General features: G+C 36.8%; 1 protein-coding gene across 4 annotated transcripts in view; it reads left to right on the top strand.

Moving 5' to 3' along the window:
• Window positions 1-18,752, top strand: part of LOC128864965 (uncharacterized) — a 331,205-nt gene that overhangs the window by 108,632 nt on the left and 203,821 nt on the right. For all 4 annotated transcript variants that reach the window (XR_008454730.1, XR_008454729.1, XM_054104783.1 and 1 more), the window contains exon 3: window positions 17,281-17,332. The gene's annotated coding sequence lies outside the window, so the exon portion shown is untranslated. The remainder of the gene's footprint in view (window positions 1-17,280; window positions 17,333-18,752) is intronic.

Here is an 18,752-nt window from a genome sequence, read left to right as displayed (position 1 = left end):
AGGAATGGCCTCGCGTTATGCCTCTTGATGTCGATTTTGCTGTCTCTTCTGCGCCAATTTTCTTCACAGCTAAGATGTTTCTAAGTTACCGAATTATTTAAGGCCATTCAGTTTATTTCAGGTATTCTGAAATGGCTCAAAGGATGTTCAAATCGAGCCGCCAAATGCCGAATCGTCCTTCATGGCGCGAATATTTCTCTGAAATTCGAGATGAGTTAAAACCGCTAACGAATTATTGCATACAAACATTCCAATTTTTTTTCTTTTTGAATTTCGTTACCTTGATGGCTTATCAAATATAAAAAAAGTACCCTAACTTCCAAACGAAAAAGTTTTAGCGCCACCTTACATTGTAATTTAGACTTGCGGTTTCTTGAGACGTTTCAGTTAAAACTCCATTAATTTTGCATTTGCTTTCCTCACATTTTTACATATTTTATTTCTCCAGTTTGTCGTGACTCATCATACCAATTCCCATAAAGAATAAAGTATGTCCTAATACCACCGCTCACTTTGACATAAATGTCTTGCCAAGCACTGGTGGTGACTACACATTTGTAAGCATAAATTACACGCAAAATAATGGAAAAACAGCAACCGCGCCGTTGCGTTCGTTGTTACGCACAATTAAATGAAAATATTTAACGCAATTTAACTTTAACGACACAAAAACTAAAATAGCAAGAATTTGCATAGTTTGTTGCATACTTATGGGCGCAAAAGCGAACGCCAAGTCGACGACAATGAATGAGGAAAGTAGATTGGAAAATGATAATAGGAAACATTTATTATGTAGCACAAAATTTCGCGTAAAAAAGTATTACCAAAGACAATAGAAAAGTGCATTAAAATTGTTGTAAACGGTACTTTGTCATTTCTATTGCATACTCTTAGGATAACAGCAGCATGGCGCGCAATGCGTGAACAAAGTTGCAAAGAAATTTGAATATAATGAACATTACATAGTTTACGGTAAATGTACCTAATTGCAATAAAAAATATATCTGTGCATCTTCCAAAATGAAGTTACAAATTTGTATGTGCGCTAATAACTTTGCACAGAACGCTTCGATTTGCACCGGATTTTTCGCAATATGAAGCTAACCTCTAATGGATGGTTCTTATAGACATAAGTTGCATTTATCTGAAAAAGGGGTGTGGCTATAAGCAAAAGCTTATTAAAAAACCATAAAATTGATTTTCAAGCTGCCATAAATCGGGAACGCCTCAACCGATTGATATGCCGTTTTCGGCTATAAAACCTTGAAATGTTTGCCATTAGTGCGAATTAATACAACTTTACAGTTATTTCCTATTATTATTAAAATTTTGAAAAAAAAATTAAATTTTTTCGCAAACTTAGTTTTAACATATAGAAAGTGGCCGTAGTTTTATTTGACCTCAATAAGTAGTTTAACGTAAGTGCACTAGCCTGCCATCCCAGAGATTGTGGTTTCAAATCACACGTAAAGCAGGGTCCTCGCACTTTTCCAAATTTATCTACTTTCCCTGTTTCTAAAAAAAAAAATCTCCAATTCCATTCCTCAACCCCACAAACTTATCCTTTCCATCCTTACTCCCGCAAAATAGTCTGCGCATTATTTGTATTGTGGCTGCTAAAAGAAGCACACAATTACACGTTGCATCAGTGGGCCAGCAAGAGGAAGCGGGCGACCGCGGTACTAGCGCAGACACACCAAATTTAGAGAAGTCCACAACCATCCTTCTGCCAGAAAAATGTGAAACACAGATGGCGCTCCAAGCAGTAAGAAGGCGTTGTTCTTAAGCAACGGCAGGTGGACATTCCCACTACTTAGGACTGGTAGCGGCGGGCTAATCACCTGCCCTGTCAGAAATCAAAACAGATTAACGAAACCAACGCAAGACTGAGTCTTGTCGAGGCTCTATGCTCCCGAGAGGAGTGAACAAGGGGAAAAAAATACTTATGTCATATCCAAATGAGGTGGGCGTGGCTCCGCCGATTTTTTTAAATTTTATACAAACTTTTTTTCTTCGATTAATCTCTTCTACCTAATTTGAGTAGCTTCGCTGAATTTACGTATAACAGAGATGCCACGTCATGGAAATTACCATTATATGGGAGGGAGGCGTGATTAATGCGCAGTTTTGAGCCTATTTTAATGCGAAAGGGCAGGAGTTTTCAATGAAAAATATTTATTTTTCTTAGATTTCCGTGCGAATTGACGAACAGCGATGGATAAATCGACTTTTCTTATCGTTCTGAGCATTTTGGTCTATACTTTATATGTCAGTATCTTCCTCGATTTCTTTTTGTTATTAAATACAATAGTTACGTGAAGAAAACCATTATAACTTTAGGCTTAAGTTCGCGTAGGTATAAAAAATATTCAAAAAATTATATAGAGCTAGACTGGAGAACTAACTCTATCACTTTCAAACCTGGCTCCCAGCTATGGTTTACTGATGGGTCCAAATTGGAAAATGGTAGAACAGCGGCAGGAATCAATGGACCTAAATTCAAAAAATCGATTCCGATGGGATTCTACCCAACAATATTCCAGGCAGAAATACATGCCATCGAAATATGTGTGCGAGAATGCCTTAGCAGGAAAATGAGAGGTACTCACATCTACATACTTTCAGATAGCCAAGCGGCTCTAAAAGCCCTTCTATCAACAACTATCACCTCCAAATTGGTAAATGATTGCCTAAACCTTCTTAACACGTTAGGGAACCTCAACATAGTAACACTAGGCTGGATTCCGGGACATGAGGGAAATGAAATGGCTGCTGACCTTACAAAACAAGGAGCAAATATGCAACTTATTGGTCCTGAGCTTTTCTGTGGACTCACAAAAGGCCACATTAATGAATTCCTTAGGAAATGGGAAGAAAGAAAATTTGCTGCACATTGGCTAAACTGTGCCGGTCAGCGTCAAGCCAAACTATTCCTAAGTTCCAACAAAGGAATATCTGACAAGCTTCTCTTACTAAGCAGAGTAGATCTTTTAACAGGATATCTTACAGGTCACTGCAGCCTGAGCTATCATCTAAACAATATTGGTCTATCTGAGACCAATGTCTGCCGCTTTTGCGAAATGGACATAGAAAGCTCAGAACATGTGCTTTGTGAATGTCCTGCGTTGGGCAGACAGAGACTTCATCACTTTGGTGGTATCGTAGTATCTCCATGCAATCTTTGGAACAACAAACCCAAAACTGTGCTAAAATTTCTAAAAAGCCTAAAACTCTAGGGTTACAAAAATAGGCCTTTCACAATAGATCAGCTCTAATCGCAGTGTGTAATGGCCTTCTAATAATAATAATATTTAATATAGAGCTGCAAAATTAGTAATTTGTTGCAAGAAAAACAATGTTAACTAGCTATTATTTTAAGTGATACGCCTAGGTTTATGCAACGGGGGACACCATTTTCAACCCAAAACAAAATTACAGCCATTAGGGGTCTATAATTCAACCAAAAATAATCAGATAAACGATTTTCATTTACATCTAGCTATTTCAATCAATTCAAAAGTGGCCTAACGCCAAGAAGTAGGCTTCAACTAATTTCTCTATTTTTTTTTTAAGTTTTTGTTCGAACACAATCTCATTTATATCCCAGAAATATTTCATGTGGTGTAGTCAATCGCTTTTCGGCGATTGCTGTGAATTGATTGTTTCTGCGCAACAATAAAACAAACGGGGGGAAAAACAAACAACAATTCTAAAAACTTTACACCCACTGCATCATTGCATATGCGGCATCCCTATGGGCTTTTGAATGCGCCTGCTTGCTTTTGCTAAAATTTATTGCGGCAAGTCAGTTCACATGCGGCACTCAAACGTGCACACACTCAGCTGTTAATGTTGATGTTGTTGTTGGCGTTCTTGTTATTTGGCGCTGTCATATGCGCATTTTCATTATAAATTTATCACCTGCATAACAGCACCCATGACAGACGTTGCATGTAACCAATCAGGCAACCAAACATGAAAATAAAACAGAAAAAATAGAAACTAAAATAGAAACAAAAAACTACATAAATGAAATTCTACTCAAAAAAAAAGTTTCGCTGAAAAGTTATAAATGAAATTTGAAGAAGAAAAATAAACGAAAGAAAAACGAAACAATTCTAATAAAAATTTGCTGTATGGGTGAAAAATTTGATGTAGAAAAATGATGGTGTACACATGCATACACACATACACACACATATTGTATGTGTGTGTATAGAGTGCGCTGGTGGCATTGCATGGCTTTATACATTGTTGATGAATGGCAACGACAACAACATTTTTGTTTTTTATTTATTCTCGTCATGCAAGCCCTGACAATATGCGACTGACGGAAATGACAAAGTAATATAAGTACAGTAAAAATATAGAAAAATTAAATGACGGAAATATTTGGAAATATTTAAAAATATTTAGACTTACTCGAATTTAGGTTACACAGTGAAATCGTAAACTTCTCAAGTGCAAGTTGGATTAAAAACAGGAATTGTTAGTTTGATATACTCAAAAGATGGTGGATCCTCCAAAAACTGAAGAGATGTTGATGGCACGACTTAATGCCTCTATCCATTGACGCAAATGACGCACGAGTGGCCTTTTGCTCAAGTATAAAAGTTCAAAAATCATGCAGTGGAGCAAATTTTTTTTGGTTTCTTTGCCTCCTTTATTAATTGCACCTGCCGTATGACACTAAGTAATTCTTTCAACAGCTTGGATTTCATAACATTTATCATTATGAATACAGTAGGTTCTGTTTTTATGCGGTTTTGAAATAGTGCGGTTTTTTTTTAATTACAAAATGCATGTCGACCTATTGGGAATTGTACATATAAACAAGATTCTAAACCAGCTAAGCAAAAACTCATCACAGATTACATCAGAAATGCTAACCCTACAAGTATGGAACCGCCTGAACTATCTAGATCAGACGTGTACATTTCCTCAAGTGACGAAAGTGATTTTACGCCAAATCCTAAACGAACGCGCAACATGTGGGTATTGTCTGATTCTATTTCTGACTAAAATTTATTTTTCGATTCTGACGTTTCTTAAATAGGATATAATTTTCAAAAATACAATATTTTGTTTATGCGATTTTATTTAATTATTTCAGATTCATGCGGTCTATGGAACGTATCTATAGTAATAATATGGGACTAGTGCCCTTTTTTATGCGATTTTATTACATTATTTCAGATTTATGCGGTTTTAGCATTTGAAACGTATCTATAGTTTTACTATAGAACTAGTACCTTTTTTTATGCTGTTTTTTTTATGCTGTTTCTTGCGGAACGTATCTACCACATAAAAACAGAACCTACTGTACAACATTTTGGTTATGTTTTTGTGTGAGTTTTCAAGTGTATGTACATAGCTTTAAATTATTCTAGTTATCAGCTGAGTTGGGGTTGGTCTTTTGAGTCGCATGGAGTTTGCCCTTTCTGCTGATGGGAGTTGTCGCATGTCGGTATTTGTATGATTCATTAAACGGACAATATGATTTGTGCTGCGTTTGCGGTTGATTTCTGCTACTTTATCGATGTTGAGGTCGCGGTGAATATCTTCGTTTGGGACCTACCAAGGTGCATTTGTTATAGTTCTGAGTATTTTTGATTGTAGTCGTTGAATAATGTTAATGTTAATTTCACTTGCAGCTCCCCAGATTTCTAAGCCCTATGCCCAGATTGGCACAATCACAGTTTTGTATATGAGGGTTTTATTCCGCAATGACAGTTTCGAGCGCCTGCCAAGTAGCCAGTATAGTTGTCGTAATCTGTTTTTTACCTCATTTCTTTTCAACGTAATATGTTCTTTCCAGAGAAGTTTGGAGTCAATAGTTATTCCAAGGTATCTTGCTTTGGTGTCTATCGGCAGTCTACTTTCTTGTAAGAATAAACTACATAAATTGTTTTGCCACTATTGATTTGTATGTCCCAAGCATTAAATCATGTTAGTATTTTGTTCAAAATCTGTTGTAACGTCTTTGTTGCTGCTTCTACGGTTTTATGAGTTGCCAATAGGACGGAGACCTCTGCAAAAGTTGCTATCATGTTGTTACTTGCAAGCATGGGAATATCAGCTGTGTACAGGACATATTGGGTAGTCGAAAAAGTCTTTTCGTATTTCTAATCAAACTTCGACTCATTTTTTTTATATTTATAATGAACTTTATTAATCCAAAAATGTACCATTTTGGGTGACCACCTCTTGCCATTTTTCTTCTAGAGCCATTATTCCATCAATGTAAAACTTTTGTGGCGAAAAACTGCGGCAAGTAATTTTTACAGGCTTCTCTTGAAGCCAACTTTACTCCATTAAGGCAGTTCTGCATTGACCGAAACAAATGGTAGTCCGATGGTGCAAGGTCAGGGCTATATGGTGGATGCATCAAATCTTCTCAGCCAAGCTCTCCCAGTTTTTGCCGAGTCATCAAAGATGTGTGTGGCCTAGCGTTGTCCTGATGGAAGACGACGCCCTTTCTGCTGATCAGTTCGGGAGGTTTTTTTTTCGATTGTTTGCTACCAGCTCATCAGTTGTTGACAGTAAAATATAGAATCAATCGTTCGAGCAGGCTGGAGCAGCTCATAGTGAATGATTCCTTTCCAATCCCACCAAACACACGGCATAACTTTTCGAGGCGTCAATCCTGGCTTTGCGACCATTTGTTGAGCTTCACCACCCTTGCACCAGGATCTTTTTCGCACATTATTGTCGTATTTGATCCACTTTTCGTCTCCAGTTACCATTCGCTTCAGAAATGGTTCGATTTCATTTCGTTTCAGCAAAGAATCGCAGATGTTAATTCGGTCCATTAAATTTTTCACAGACAATTCATTTGGTACCCAAACATCGAGCTTCTTTTTGTAACCAGCCTTTTTTAAATGATTCAAAACCGTTTGATGATGAATGTTTAGTGCCTTGGCGATGCCATGGCAGCTTAAGTGACGGTCCTGGTCAATCTTTTCCATAATTTCATCGACTTTTTCAACGATAGGTCGACCGGAGCGAGGTGCATCTTTCACATCGAAATTCCCAGAACGAAAGCGAGCGAACCATTGTTGTGCTACACGAACTGATACAGCGTCGTCTCCGTAAACTTCACAAATTTCATTGGTGGCTTGTATGGCCTTCTTCCCTTTTTTATACAAAAATTTCAGAATATATAGAGAATTTCTTCATTATTTTCACTCATTTTTGAACAGCTATAACTCCTTTTCAACTTCTCAGAATTTAATTTTTTTGGTTAAATGAAGCTTAAAATGTCACCTTTCTAACACCATATGATATGACACAATGTGATTGGTAGCACTGTAGATAGATGACTCCAACGACATCTATTGACAAAATACGAAAAGACTTTTTCGACTACCCAATATATAATATGTAGAACAGGCCCTTGTACACTGCCCTGAGGTACACCGGCTTCCATGAGTTGAACGTTAGAGTATTTGTCTCTATATTTCACATAAAAGTATCTGCTGGCTAAATAGCTTTTCATTAACAAATACTAGTTTAAGTTTAAATATTAATCCCTTGTGCCACACGCTGTCCGCTACATCAAGATACACAGCAACGCATGCATTTCTTTTATCAATTTCTGACAATATTTTATTTGTTACTCCATGTACCTGTTCTATTTTTGAATATTGTCTACGAAATCCGAATTGGAGTGAAGGAAATAAGTTTCGCGCCTGTAGTATGGGGTCAAGGCGATCAAGTATAAGCTTCTCAAAAAGTTTGGATAATGATGTTAATAAGCTAATTGGTGTGTATGAAGAAGCTTCAGAGCGTCTTTATTAGATTTGGGTAGCGCGATGATTTCAGCAACCTTCAAAGGCGGTGGAAAATACTTCATTCGTAATGCTGAGTTAAATATATTTCTTAATTAGAGAGTGGCTTTGTCAGGTAACTCCTTTAGAATCCTTCCTGTGATTCCGTCATATCCTGGGGATTTATTTTATATATATTATATTATATTTTTTCGTACTTCTTCCGAAGTTATTTTCTCGATTGGTATATTGATGTTATTTGTGAAGTGAGCATGAAATTCAGAATTGTCAATGTATTGGTTATTATGTTGATTTGTAAATATTTTTTTTAAATGATCAGCGAGTATTTTTGCTTTTTCTTCTGGTGTTTTCGCCCAAGAATTTGTCCTTGTCCTTAGAGGCGGTTGGTGCATAACTGCGTTGTCGATTTTTTTGCAGGCCTTCCATAGGTGTTAATGAGGTGCCGAAACATGCACGATAAGGCACGTGCGGAATTTTGTATTTAATTTAATGCCTAGTTTTCGGTGGCTCACTAAGCAGTAGAGATTCAGATACGCGGGTATCGAGCAGTGCGAGTAGCTTGAAACTCATTCGTTGCTCAATTACTCAAATGTTTGTTGGAAATTGAGCAGATAAACAAACATTTAATTTTTTTTTTCTTATTATTAATATTTTCATTATAATTTATTGAACGAGTAATAAAATAAAAGCTTAATGGAATAAAGATGAGCAGCGGTTCAAGGCCATCAGCTCATTTATCGGCATTTCTTTGATTTCCCAACGACACTCGCACTGTGTATAAATAGTTTGTAAACTTTAAAAAAAGGCCGGAAAAAAATGTCAAAATAATCAAAGTCCCGCTCGAACTACTAGCAAAGGCTTCATATACTCTTGCTCAGGCACTTAAAACATGCATCTCGCACTAAAATTTAGTGAGCTTTCTTATATGGTGAAAATAGGCAACATCTTCAGAAAAATAATTAAAAAAAAATTAACAAAAATCCTGAGGCACTTAAAACTTGCGCGTTTTTGTACTAAAATTTAGTGAGCATTAAAATTGCATATCAGAATTTTTTTTCAAATTTCGATCAAAAATTTGTTTACCTTGATGATCATTTTTTAAATTTCTATAAATCTTTTACAAGGTTTGAAACTTGGATTTTTGTGGGTTTCCTTATAAAATTAACTACATTTGTATACAGAAATAGGTGGGAAGAAAAAACATAAATAAATAAATACTCAACGCTTGTCAATAATGTTGGGATGTTAAGTTTTTTTTTTTGCGGGCTATATTCATACGTTAGGGGCTCACTTGTGGAGGCTTTAAATCTTAATCGCTAGACTTTATTCGTGTCGCTGTTAGGCTCATACAGCTCATCGTGCCTTCGGTCAGAGATGAGGCTCATTAAAGGCATTCAGCCAGAGTATTCGCTTTCACCTAAGCTAACTTTGACTTTTTTAAAATATAAAGTAAGGTGGAAAATCTTTCTTTTCACGTATTCCTTCCCACAAATCAATTGTTTCCTTGGCCATCATCCTTAAAATCACACTTTTTACTGTATTGAGGTGTTAAATATACACAGATTAAATTTTTCTATAAATTTTGTTTTTACTTCTCGCCAAAGCCGCCTGCTAAAAATATAAAATCAATCTGAAAAAAAAACTGGCGTTGCTGAAGTGAAAAAATATGTGCCCAACAACTGTGTGCAAATATTATTCAACAACAATGCCAACCGAATTTTATATTCACACATACATACACACTTACTTAAATTCACCCTTTGGTGACTGGAGAGAAGAATTGGAGGACGAGTGGCGTTTGATATTTTTCGATTTCCGATTTTCTGATATTTGCACTCATATTCATTTTGTATATTTTTTCGTATTTTTTGGTTTCGCGGTTTTCAATTTATTTCATGTGCTCACGCAAGGAAGAATATCGAAGGTAAAGAGAAAAATATGTACAAAAATTGTATTTATAAATGAAAGAGAATAAAGAAGGTCGCTGTGCTGTGCCCACCAGTGGATACACCGAGAAAAATTTGCTGTCAAAGTAAATATCCGGTGAATAATCGGCGTGAGTTGATTCGCCTTGAGAGCAACGACTATATGAAAAAGCAACACAGTAACATAGAAATCAGCTGCCATTTTTCAGCTTTGCTTTGCTAGACAATTATTCGCGCTTATGGAGCTTAGGAAACGGCGAATGTAAAGAAAAACAGCAGTTTTTTGAAGAAATGTTCCTTTTGTTTTGAAAATTAGTAACAAGAAAAATTTTACAAATTTCATTGATGCAGAGTGAAAGCACAGATTTAACACTTTTATAGGAAAAAAACGATACTCTAATCGGTTGAGTCGTACTTGAATTGTTAGAGTTTGAAAATTGATTTTATAAATATTAAACATATTGTGACTTATAGACAGATTTTTTTTGTGATTTTATGCAATTTATGTCGAAAAAAGCTTTTCAAGAGAGATTAGCTTCAAAATGCAAAAAATACTGCGCAAATCGGAGCATTCTGTGCCAAGTTATCAGCTTACATACATATTTTTTATACATAAAAATCCTGGCGCCCGCTTCTTGTCGCTTATATGTAATTTTGACCGGTAAACTGAAAAAGTGGCCAGCCGTTTGAGTTAGAATTCACAGCGTAAGTTTGTTTTCAAGTCAATTAGAAGAAGCAGAAGAAACAGAACTCAACGATAGGTGACGCTATGATCGACGTATCTTTAGAATTCGTATTTCCGATCCGATTTGGCTCAAACTCGAAATTTAAGCCAGGCGAAAGAAAATACTTTGTTTGAAGGTTGATTGAAACCCAGCCAAACACGGACTTATTTACTCGTTATTTTAAAAAATTTAGAGAATTGAATTTTACATTCAGAATTTATAACACGAATTTGCTTATGAAAAAAGCGAGTATACGACTAAAGCAGAAAGCAGTCGGTAACGCGAAAAGCAAAATGGCTTTCACATACGAGGCAAGTTCAAAACTATTGCGAATTTTGTGTTTTTTTTTAATTATTTATTTATTCATTAATATCTATTTTGGGCCCTTCAAAGTAATCCCCATGAGATATTATGCACTTGTGCCAATGTTTTTTCCAATCTTCGAAGCACTTCAAAAAATCATTTTTTTTATTTTGTTCAGCTCCTCCTTCGATGCCGTCTTTATCTCGTCAATCGTAGCGTAGCGTCGTCCTTTCATGGGCCTCTTCAGTTTCGGGAACAAGAAAAAGTCACAGAGGGCCAGGTCTGGGGAATACGGTGGCTGTAGCATCATTAGTGTGTTGTTTATGGCCAAGAAGTCGCGCACAAGCAACGATGTGTGAGCAGGAGCGTTATCGTGATGCAAGAGCCAATTTTTGTTCTTCCACAAATCCGGGCCTTTCTGGCAGATTGCTTTACGCAAATTGCGCATAACTTCCAGGTAATATTCCTTGTTGACCGTTTTACCGTGTGGCAAGAACTCATGATGCACAACACCTCTGCAATCCGTAGGAAACGGTAAGCAAAACTTTTACATTCGACCGAACTTGGCGCGCTTTTTTCGTTCTTGGTTCGTGCGGCAGCTTCCATTGAGATGATTGAGCTTTGGTTTCCACGACAGAACCATAAACCTACGATTCGTCACCAGTTATGATCCTCTGGAGCAAATTTGGGTCGTCGCGGACAGAGTCCAACATCTCATTGGCAATGTTCATGCGATGCTGCGTTGGATCGGAATTGAGCAGTTTTGGTACGAATTTTGCGGCGACCCGTCTCATGCCCAAATCAGTGAAAAAAATCGAATGGCATGAAGCAATCGATAGGTCTAGGTCCTCAGCAACTTTTCTAACGGTGATTCGACGATTGACCAATACCATTTTCTTCTCTTCATCAATTTTTTCGTCTGTTTGTTCACATCATCTCGGCCTTCTGAGAACATTTTGTACCAGCGATAAACGTTGCTTTGGTCCAAAGTAGCTTCTCCGTATGACACAGTCAACATTCGGAATGCATCCGTGCACTTAATTTCGTTTTTCACACAAAATTTGGAATTTTTTGAGATTCGCTACCGACGTATGTGGCGTTGCGTAACACTGTTGGAAAACAACACGTCTTCTATTGGTCAATTCTGGCCGTTTCTTCTCAATCGCTAGCATCAAGCAGTCCACTTGTTAACAGTAGAGATTTAATTTTTTTGTTTGGCCATGCGGAAGCAACTCATAATAAAGGATTCCACCAAATACACAGTAGACCCTTTCTGGTTGTTATTGCTGGTTTGGCCACCGTTTGAGCTGCCTCATCATGGTTCGACCTCGATCGTTTTCTCACAACATTGTCGGGTGTGACCCATTTCTCATCCCCAATCCACTTAAAGTAATTGTTGAACTTCATTCCGCCATCGAAAGCCACCGAGTGTCCCATCTCAGACAAGCAACGTGGCAAACCTTACCTAACCTATTCCGTTTGGCCAAAGTTTCACAGTTGGAAGTTCGATCTATCACATTTTTTGGTGTTAATTGGTGTGATACCCAAGCACCGAGCTTCGTTTTTAATATAACTTTGTGAAAATGGTATAAAACTGTTTTATGGTTGATCTTTAGCTCCTGGGAAATGCTAAGACTGCGCTCATGTCGATCAACTTCGATTGTTTCTGTGATTTTAACGACATTTTCGCCTGTGCGAGAAGCATCTTTAACATCAAATATGCCCGAAAGGAATCGACGAAACAAAAATTGTACGAAATAAGCTATTGCAGTAACGGCACCATAAACACCATTCACATTTTCAATTGCATTTTCGCCCTTCTCAAAGGAAAACTGTAAAATGTATCGAATTTTCTTATTCGCGACTTCCATTGTTAACGCCCTGTAACTCACAACTGAATGGAATAAACAAGAAACAGCAGAATAACTTTTTAGTGATAAGTGTCACCTTGATAACGAGCGTAAACTTCAAATTGTTTTTTTCAATATTTTACGAGATATCGACCACTACAGCCATCTAAATCGATTTGTTTTTCACATGAAGGTTTTGGGGTCCGCGCTCTTACTCTCATAACAGTTATAATTTAGGCATTTCGCTTCAGTGAGCTCCTGGCAGAAAGCTACAGGTCATATCTCGTAAACTTTCTCAATTAATTTTTCCCACCAGGCGGCGTCTTAACTGCTCATTGCGTCCAGTTATGCAAGTTTGAAGTTGATGCCTCGAGATCGTTGCTACCGGCGAAAGCTCAGCTTCATTTACTAAACCGCTTTGAGTACAAATATGAGCTGCATTTTATACATATTTCTCGCTGTGTGCCCCTCTAGCATATGCTCCACCCCTCGTAGTGCTACACACTGGACGCTGTATGATGAACAACTTCCGTTTGTGTGCGACCTGCGAAGTCGGCACGCCAAAAATCGAAAGAATAACAATAAAATAAATCTGGTGAGTGCATGCAAGACTGAATTCAATACACATGAATATGCTTATATGTTTATGTTTGTGTTTACACACATTCATATACATACATACACATACACACAAATGTGTTTATATATCATGCATACAGTGGTAAAATGGCGGCTTTGGACGGCGTATGCATTTTTTATGTTACCTGTCGGAAATATAGCCTTTAATTTATATACCAAATGCGGGCAGCCAAAAGGAGTGCAGAAGAAAGAAAAAAATGCAAATGAAATGAGTGCGAATGCATATAAACATCAGAAATTTTATTGTACATAGATTTAAAAAATAAATAAATATTTGTGTGGCAACACCGTGCAAACACCAAACGCAATGAATAAAGCATATGTTGAGTGGTAAAATGCATGCAAGCATGCTGGCATGAACGGTAAATAGAGAGGGGAAAAAACAAGAATTACTTTAAGCAATTTTATTTATTTTCCACCAATATTTGCACTACTCATTTCATATATTAATTCAAATGAATTTCATACTTTCATATTTCATTATTTCACCACAATCAGCACCTCTATGGCATACAAGAATTTTCTCATATACGAAATTTGCTCACTAGTGAAGAAAATCTGGGTATATTTAGTGTGTATTTAATATATTAAATATGAATAGGTATTTGAGCTAAATGCACTTAGACAAAGGTGACTTCGAAACTGGGCAATCACTACTAAGTGTAGGGCTACCAAAATTGTTGCTAAACCTTTTTACTGATGCAGTTGTTGAAAACGGGGATATGGAAAAAATTGGTGGTAACAGAGTCAATTATATTGATTGGCATCAAGACTGCAAGCAGATGCTGCTATGAGGAAGCCTAAAATCGCAGTAATACTACATACTTTGAGTAGAAAAGGTCTGCAGGATTATACTATGATCAAACGTACTAACTTGGATCTAATTGCGCTATCAGAAAATTTAAAGAATTAAGGCACAAAGTCGACTCAGTTTATAATAATTCTGTAATTTTTATTTAATTATGCATAAATTGAATCAGATTGCCGTTCAACCCTGTTGAGTGCATTCAATGTGGAAACGAAATGTTTCGAAAACCCAGAAGAAAGCTTCAAAATTAATAGTGTATGGGGGTAAGTGTCCATTCTTTCTTAGCCAAAGTTACGAATTATTTAAACAATTAAATAATTCATGATATTGTGTGAAGTATTTGCCATTGGAAGCTACAACTTTACTCCATCTTTCAGGCAGCATGCGGATTACTCTGACAAAAAATTCGACTTCTTTTGACTTGATCCATTAATTGAGCCAGTTTGTGATCCTCTCGTATGAAGTGAACTGCTCTCCAATAAGGGCTGACAGCATTGATCTGAAAAGATTTTAAACCGAAGGTGCAATGTCTGGGGAATACGGCGGGTGGGGCAACTCAGTCTCTATAAATATTTCTGAACCGATTCATTCATGGACTGTTGTCATGCAGCAAAATCTGTTTACGATCTCTACCGTGCCATTCCGCCCGCCTTTCTTTGAGATATCGATTGGCACGCATTAGCTGCAGTCGGTAGCGATCACCAGTGATGGCTTCAGATGGTTTAAGGGGTTCATAATAGATGACACCCTTCTGATCCCACCAGATCCTCAACATAACCTTTGAAGCATAATTTTTTTTTTCGCTGTCGATGGATCTGTTTCACTTCGCAGGTTCCAACTTTTTCGGCGCATAGGGTTATCATAATAGATTCATTTGTAATTGCCAGTAACGATGCGATGCAGAAACTTTTTTCTTTTCTGCCGTTCGAGGAGCATCGCACACGTCACCAAACGTCTCTCAATATTCCTCTCCTTCAATTGATGTGACACCCTGATACCTGCATTCTGAACCATTCCCATCGCGTGTAAACGTTTACCGACGGTTGATCTGTCAACATCCAAATCTTTAGTCATATCATCAAGGGTTCGACATGTGTCTTCATCCAATAATTGTTGTAGTTGAGTATCTTCGAATTTTTTCGGTGCACCTTAGCGACCTTTATCACTCACGTGGAAATTGCCACTTTGGAAGCGTTGAAACCACTCTTTACAAGTTGTATTTGGCATAAAATGAGATATTGAAATATTGTTCGGCACGTTTCACCTTCACTTTTCTTTAAATGGTAAGTATGAATCATAACTTCCCGCAACGCATAACTTCGGGACGAACGTAGACATTTTTGACGTCAGATAAAAAAGGATCTTTACACATCAAACAAATGTCAACTACTGCGATCGAGGCCTCACATATACACCTTCAAATCACCAGTATAATACTAGAGCGAACACAAAAATAGTATCGACAGCGCAACTCTTTTACAAGGGCGAAATATATTGTACATATATTTATACATGCGATCCAACATACTGGCCAACTGACCCAAAAAGAAGTCCAGATCTGATCAGCTTTTTTATAAAAAAACATTAACCATGACAATTAAATCGTTAATTAAATGGTCATCTGCTAATTCCCCAATAATTATGAGCTCATATACGCAGGAATTCTGGAGTAGAAACATATAATGTACAGCAAAAAAACTGCTCGACCTCATGCTGCTCTTCTTCCGGATTCGCAGAACGGAATATCTTTGTTTTCCACCTTCTCCAGTGGTCCTAAACTCTCTTCTGTAATTTGAAGGAGAAATGACATGCTGTGCTTCTACGGAGCCTCCACTTTGATGATTGACCGGCCGCTCAACGCCACAGAATGGTTGTGAGACTGAATTTAGGGGATCAACTGATTGGCTTCAAATTCCATATGTGGCCTTCGGCCTTCGTGGAATCACGGTAGCCGGAATTAGCGGAAGTGGCATGCCCTCCCAACTGTTCTGCATTTTGCCAATCGCGAAACCGAGTCTAAACGTGGTGTTTGAGACCCCAGGTTCGCCATGACATGGTCGACGACTATGCGAGATAGCCGTGCCTCATCCTCTGACTCCTTTACAAGCACTCATCTGTCTTGTTGGCGGCTTGGAATGCCTAGTATTCGTCAAACACCTTTTGACATCTTGCCTTGTCGATCTGATCTTTGGAATGAACTTTACCTGCGGTCACGTTTTTTTGAATCCTGCAATGGATGGCGAGATACCTCTTGTAGAGCTTATAGCGCGAAGGACCTTTGTTTCCACATTTTTGGCACGTCGCTTTAGCAGATGTTGTTGGTTTATTTGTAGTTGTGGCAGCTTTGGCCTCAACTCTTTCTAGGCTATAGCTCAAGAGCTTATCCTCTGAGGGTGACCCAATCCGCCTCAGTTCGTTTTTGTCCGTACGTCTTGTCCATTTGTCAGTCTGTTTGTTTAATGCATCTGCGCGGGAGCTCGAAACCGACTTTAAAGTCTTGATCTAATGGGTTTTTTTCTTATAATTTTGTGTAGCATTCGAATCTGCTGCTAACGATATCGAAAAGGTCGCTCCCTATAAATTGGCCCCCCTCCCCACTAATGTTCATCTATACAATATATACTATATTATATATCTCGTATATCCACTTGGCTTCTAATAAATGTAAATTACCATCAATTTCAGTTGTCTTCTTTGTTATTAAATGCCTTCGCGTACCTTTTCCCCAACGCCTCGCTCTGTGTAAGCTATGCAGTAAAAATGCAAAAACAAATTACACCTAACAATTGCAAGCAAGCAGTCAAGCATACATTCAGGCGCTGCAGACAAAGTAATTGTGTGAGTAATAGCCACAACAGACATGTGTCATTTGTTATACGAGTAGCTCTGGTTGAGTTGCGCTCTACTGTCGCCGCACATTTGAAATTCTACAGATGGCTTGGGCAATTTTGCACAAACCAAATCAAATATTTATGCGACAATTTTGATGGGCTTTCTATGATGTTTTGCACACTTATTGGTGGCGAGAGATGTAACTACTATATATAAGTACATGTATACAAAGAACATACATATGATAATATACTCGCCTAATTGTTGGTTATAAAAAATGGTAAAGTAATTATTTATATTTATTTCGCTGTCAAATTATTTATAGACTATTGTTAATATTCTTTTTAATGTACAGTAAAAATTAATTAAAATAATAATTTTTAATAATTATTTTTCCATTTATTTCAGTGACAATACACACAGTTGTACGCATATTTGAGGCATAAATTCACTTGAAAAAGTAAGTATTTACCTACAAATGTTTCAATGCCAGCTTTGGCCGTCCACGCCTTGCTCTGGCCCAGTCTAATTAAATAAAAACGATTAAAAAGAGAAAAAGCAAGTCTCCACTACGTGAAATATTGCGAAGGAATATTAGTATAATAGTTTTTACAGTTCAATGTCTCTAAAAATAACATAAAAATAGTCTTTGCCGACTCCACACCACTCCAAAAGCACTTCAGAAAGCATCAAATGTATTTCAGAAACCGTAAATGAATTTCAGAATAGTGAATAACACTTCAGAAAAGCTAATAGTTACTAAGGAAAGGCAATTGTATTTCAAAAAGTGTAAAATGTATTTCAGAATAGTCAATTGTGCTTCAGAAAATGTAAAATGCACTTCAGAAAGCGAAAATTACAATTAATTAATTCATATTTATGTTATGTACCAACTGGCCACCTAACATAGACAGTGCATCTGGCTGAAAAGAATAGCTCTTCTATAATCACCACCAAGACTGTCGCTTTTACCTCGTCTATAAGTTGCTTCAAGCACGAAAATCTTTACACGACAACGCCTGTACAAAATGCGTTTGGAACTCGAATATTTATCTCAAAACAAAATTTACTATACTGAATTACAATACATTTTATGGATTCTAAAGTACAGTGTCTGAAGCACAATTTATCGATTCTGAAGTACACTTTACAATTTCTGAAGTACATTTTATGGATTCTGAATTACTCTTTACAGTTTCTGGTAACCCTATTTAAAAATATTTCTAGATTAAAGTGCTTTTGCGATAAGCATTTGTGTGATATGCATGTATTTAACTCGTTTGAAGTTTGGAAATAGGTGGCAACACTGTTCAGCAAAATTTAAGATAAGAATTTCTAAATAGCATTCTTCTGCGGCCAGCATTGTTAAATATTATAAACTATTATATTAAATATTGTAAAATTTATATTATTAGATTCTATGGCAACTCTAATAAAAATATTTCCTAATTAAGCTATGCAAAAATATCTTTCTTGCAGTACTTATATTGTTATACAGGCTTACTACCATTTTCATAGAATTCTTATTTTATCAAAAGGTGGTAACCCTCTTTAATAATTTGTTTTGATTACGGGCTTATAAATATTCTTTTGAGTGATACGTACTTTGTATTAGTTTAGTTATTTTTTTAATTTAATTCTGTATTTACCTCATTTAGAGTTTGCAGTAGGTGGCAACACTATACAAAAATTGTCTTGCATCAGAGTTTTCTCACTTTATTTTCCTTCCCTACCAAAATATTCAACGCGTATACTTATTTATTTTTTTTAATATATGGCAACCCTATTTAAAATATTTATTTGTTAAAATATTTAGAAATCTCTTTGTGCCTTTGGCTTTGTATATATTGCAATATTTTAATTAAATTATACAGAAAACC

The sequence above is a fragment of the Anastrepha ludens genome, chromosome 5 (genome assembly GCF_028408465.1).
Source record: "Anastrepha ludens isolate Willacy chromosome 5, idAnaLude1.1, whole genome shotgun sequence".
Lineage (NCBI taxonomy): Eukaryota > Metazoa > Arthropoda > Insecta > Diptera > Tephritidae > Anastrepha > Anastrepha ludens.
Note: the sequence above shows the minus strand (reverse complement) of the source record. Positions and strands in the feature narration are given on the sequence as shown.